This window comes from Drosophila rhopaloa, unplaced genomic scaffold (genome assembly GCF_018152115.1).
Source record: "Drosophila rhopaloa isolate 14029-0021.01 unplaced genomic scaffold, ASM1815211v1 contig_155, whole genome shotgun sequence".
Classification (NCBI taxonomy): domain Eukaryota; kingdom Metazoa; phylum Arthropoda; class Insecta; order Diptera; family Drosophilidae; genus Drosophila; species Drosophila rhopaloa.
Window position 1 is genome coordinate 8707359 of NW_025335034.1, and position 5681 is coordinate 8713039.

A 5681-nucleotide genomic window follows, 5' to 3' on the forward strand; every position below is an offset into this window, starting at 1 on the left:
TAGCACAAGCATCGACAGCGAGAATGAAAGCAAAGCGAACGAAAATAAAAGCAACTCTGCTTTTGCTCTCGTAGCAACAGCGTAGTTGCTCTCATAGCATTTTTGTAGTTGCTCTCATAGCAGCTCCGTATTTTGCCGCATACCAAATCTTACCGTTATATTTTGTTTTGGTACACATGCACGGTTTTAAACAAGCAGTAATATTAATTTACCAGATATTGCATTTAAAGACGTTAATTTCAAATTATAATAATATATTCCTTTTCCATATAACAAAAATAAAAAATTAAATTTCAACAATAACAATAATTTCAATTATGATTTTCTTCGTCTTCAAATGAAGGGAAATTTTCGATGGCACTATCCAAATGGGATGAGTTTAGTTTGACAAGTAAAATATTTTCTAATGTGTCGTGGCTTAACCTATTTCGATTGTCGACTAATATAAGTTTTAATTAAAAGTTATTAACATATTTCTTGCACCATAAACAATACTTCTTACTTGTGTGGGAGGAATGGCAAAGCATACTTTGCTTAGTGCATACAGTTCAGGATCAGTCGACTTTCTTTCTCTCCAGAAGTTCAATACATTAACACTTGCTTTCATGTAAGGGAGTTTTAGTGTTTCGATTTTTGTAAAAACATCCGTGCATTCGTCTGATGGCGATACCGTAGCTCCCAAATAGCTGTCTAACAAGTCGAACTCATTATTTTCCACCCTTCTTCAAGACTCATAGAATTCAATGAAGTTCTTGATGAATAAAGTTTGTGGATTCATAATGCAAGTGTAGCTATCTATAAACTCCCACAACATAGAGGTAGCGTCGAAATTTTCATCATCCGTTTTATTTTCGATTGCTTCAATTTCACTCAATACGTCCTTAGCTTTGTTAAGTCGATCGATCATTTCATATGTTGATCCCCACCTTGTGGGACAATCCAATTGAGGCAATTTAAGTTTTCGAAAGTCAAATGCCTCACGATAACCATTTGATGGCTTACGAATGTATTTCGTCACGTTGCGACATTGAATTACATAGCTTTTAATGTCTGCCTTTTTTGAAACATCAAGTGCGCAAAGTTGTGCAGTATGTGCTGCACACCGGCATATTTGTATATTACCCACGTGCAATTCTTCTGGGGTCTCAAAATTATCAATTTTTTTAGTATAGTCTATGTTTTTTTCCACTTCCTCTGTGCCTTCAAAATCATCATCAGCTGCATAACTATGTGATAATATTTTTGTTGTTTTTATCATGTTAGCTCCATTGTCTGATGTAATTGAAATAATTTGATTCAATCGGATGTTGTACTTCTCTAAAGTAGCTATAATTTCTTTGGCAAGATTTTTAGACGTACTTCCACTAGTGCCTTTAATTTCAGACATGCCTAAAATCCGGGATACAATTTTATTTTCATTAATAAATTGCGCGCTTATTCCAAAAATATTACGGTTAAGCTGAGTTGCGCTATCTATTTTCAAAGTCATTAAGCGGCCCTGCATTTCTTGTTGCATTTCGCTGCGTATGTTTTTCGCCACATGTTTTAGCATATTTTTGCATTTACTGCCATTTAATTTAAAGCTTTTTCCACTCTTTTCTGTAAGACCCAGACAAATCGGATCTATTTATTTATTTATTTATTTATGAAGAGCTGCCAAGTAATTTAAAACAAGAGAGAACGCTATAATCGGGTGCCCCGACTATCAGATACCCGTTACTCAGGTAAAGGGAGTGCGAGGGAGATGGAGATAGAAACTTTGATCACGCATAACTTTTTAACGAATGGTCTGATTTGAAAAATTTCTTCTACATTTCGATAGGTATTGATAAACACAATAAAACTGCATTTTTACTTTTCCGAAATATTTAAATTTTTAAAATCGTATATAAGCGATTGTGGGCGTTAAAGGGGGCGTGGCACCATTTTGAAACAAACTTGCGCTGCGTAGGAACTCCTAGAATCTGCATGCAAAATGCCAATCTTCTAGCTTTTATAGTTTCCGAGATCTCAGCGTTTATACGGACAGACAGACGGACAGACGGACAGACGGACATGGCTAGATCGACTCGGCTAGTGACCCTGATCAAGAATATATATACTTTATAGGGTCGGAAACGCTTCCTTCTAGCTGTTACATACTTTTGCACGAATACAATATACCCTTTTACTCTACGAGTAACGGGTATAATTAATAGGTAGCGGTAATGTTGAGCAATAGCAACGGGGGCCTTCAGCTCGGTTTTTTACAATGATTACATGAGTAATATTTTATATATACATTTTGGCTAAATAATAATTATTTTAAATGAGGTGATATAAGTTTGTGTTCTTTAGAAATAGTATTATTTGTAATATGTTTGGTAATATGGGGTTTGAGATGGATTCTAGTGGATTGGTGTTTTTAAATAGTAGTTGTCTTTGGCAGTTTAGTGACTTGCAGTTAGTCAGTAAATGAATAATTGATAAGGCATCGTTGGTATCATTGCAGAACGGACAGGTCCTGGTTTCGGTTGGGTCCATATAGTGTGTAGTATATCTATTATATTTTTCATGTTTACCGAATTTAAAACATTGAAAGGTACGCTTTCTTCTGTTACCAGTCCTATGTATGAACGAATTAACTGTTTTTTGTTTATTTTAACTTTCATTATTTCTTTTCTGGGTTCTGTTATATTTTCTGAACAAGTGGACTCCTCGTCTAGATTATCTATTTTTATTTTGTGCACTCCAACAATATGTTTCTTTAAATTAAATGTACGATCTTTCTTTAAAGACCGATTACAAGATTTGCACTGCACATATGTTGACCCATCGTCTCCAAAATATTTTAAAATATTGTTTTTTCGCGAAGCCATGTTTACGCTTGAGGTGAATTAATATTACTACGCGTTTAAAACCGTACATGCACCGAGCAACTACAAAAATGCTATGAGAGCAACTACGCTGTTGCTACGAGAGCAAAAGCAGAGTTGCTTTTATTTTCGTTCGCTTTGCTTTCATTCTCGGTTTCGATGCTTGTGCTATAGCTACAACTACAAATAGTATGACGGGCATTTTTTGCTATTGCTATTGCTCATAAACTAAAAGAAGCTAACGTGGTTACCGCTGAGGGCATCCTAACAAAAGACACAATTCTAAATATATCGGAAAAGCGATTGAGTGGTTTGCTACGGAATAATATTCTGATGAAAGCTACTATGCTTGATCCTCGTTTTAAAAAAATGTACTTCAATATGCCTCTCCACGTCAAAAATGTAACAGATGAAATCATAAGGTAGATGATTGAAAATAAAGAAACAAAAATACAGCCGTCTGAAGGAGAAATGGATTTCGAAGACATGGTCGTACAGGACATGGACGTACAGGAAAGTTTTTTGGATCTCCACAACAGGACCATAGAACTCCGAGACTCTGTAGTCCAAAGTTCGGAAAGAAAAGAAATGCAACTGGTCTTTAGTATGCCATTCTGTAATTGGGAGACCAATCCTTTCGAATTTTGGATCTCGCAAACACAAACAATGCCCATGCTAGCGAAGGTGGCATTAAGTTGTCTCATCACGCCGGGTAGTTCCGTTTCTTCCAGTGATTGAAAATGCTATGCTACATCAAAGTATTTTTTTTTACTCTCGCTATTGCTCTGATTTCGTTCGGCTCTGTAGCATAGCAAAGAGCACAAAAGCAAAACGGTTGCTTTTCTGCTCTGCTCTGTAGCACAGAACGTCGGAGTGCAGAGCAATAGCAATAGCAAAAAATGCCCGTCATACTATTTGTAGTTGTAGCTATAGCACAAGCATCGACAGCGAGAATGAAAGCAAAGCGAACGAAAATAAAAGCAACTCTGCTTTTGCTCTCGTAGCAACAGCGTAGTTGCTCTCATAGCATTTTTGTAGTTGCTCTCATAGCAGCTCCGTATTTTGCCGCATACCAAATCTTACCGTTATATTTTGTTTTGGTACACATGCACGGTTTTAAACAAGCAGTAATATTAATTTACCAGATATTGCATTTAAAGACGTTAATTTCAAATTATAATAATATATTCATTTTCCATATAACAAAAATAAAAAATTAAATTTCAACAATAACAATAATTTTTTGCTAATGCTATTGCTCTGTACTCCGACGTTCTGTGCTACAGAGCAGAGCAGAAAAGCAACCGTTTTGCTTTTGTGCTCTCTGCTATGCTACAGAGCCGAACGAAATCAGAGCAATAGCGAGAGCAGAGCAATATTTTTATTGAAATTGCTGCTATGAACGGTTGGCTTCTCCCATTAAGTGTGTCGTATGTGACTCCCGTAGTCGTATGACAGACCAACATATTACAGAAAGAGTATTTTTAAAATCGCTGAATATCCATTTGTTATACCCGTTACTCGTAGAGTAAAAGGGTATATTGTATTTGTGCAAAAGTATGTAACAGGTAGAAGAAAGCGTTTCCGACCCTATAAAGTATATATATTTTTGTTCAGGATCACTAGCCGAGTCGATCTAGCCATGTCCGTCTGTCTGTCCGTCTGTCCGTATGAACGCTGAGATCTCGGAAACTATAAAAGCTAGAAGATTGGCTTTTGCATGTACAGTGACAAACTTAACAAGAGAGAACGCCATAGTCGGGTGCCCCGACTATCAGATACCCGTTACTCAGGTAAAGGGAGTGCGAGGGAGATGGAGATAGAAACTTTGATCACGCATAACTTTTTAACGAATGGTCCGATTTGAAAAATTTCTTCTACATTTCGATAGGTATTGATAAAAACAATAAAACTGCATTTTTACTTTTCCGAAATATTTAAATTTTTAAAATCGTATATAAGCGATTGTGGGCGTTAAAGGGGGCGTGGCACCATTTTGAAACAAACTTGCGCTGCGTAGGAACTTCTAAAATCTACATGCAATATGCCAATCTTCTAGCTTTTATAGTTTCCGAGATCTCAGCGTTCATACGGACAGACAGACAGACAGACAGACAGACAGACAGACAGACAGACAGACAGACGGACAGACAGACGGTCAGATGGACAGACGGACAGACGGACATGGCTACAAACGAATTGCTCCTAGAAAAAATCCATCGGCTTGAAAAGGGTTCTAACATAAGATCTTTGCTTGGGGAAAGGATAATTAAATCATACGAGAAGGTTGAAAGGACCCAAAAGTCGATTGGCATACTCAGATATAAATTTCGTTGCACTAAAAGGTTGTTTTGGACTTTTAAAATCTATAGATTTTTTCTATGTTCAATTCGTTTGTAGAAACCATCATGCAGGGCCTAAAAAAAGGCTGTTGGGTGAATATCCTTACAAAATTCCTTCTCATCATCAACTTCGATACGTGTTGAGAAGATCTGGGGGTTGACATTGTCCTTTTATACGATCCTTACGCTTTCCTGGCCTCTCAAAGCCATGGATTAGCCAGTGTGCCCTGCATTTTGCAACTGCGTGGGTCCTTTAAAATGTAGCAAAGGACTCCGAATGGGAAAAATGGCTTCTGGGCATCCTTTCCCCAATGTTGACTTTCGATTTGCATTGATCCTGCTTATTAAATTTTAATTTTTGGACACATGCGGTTGATTTTATTTTTACCTTGTAAAGTCAAACAACTTTTCCTTTATTTTAAGGCACTAAAAAAATTTTAGCTATAAAATTAATCATTATACCATTAAGATTATAGAGGCCAAT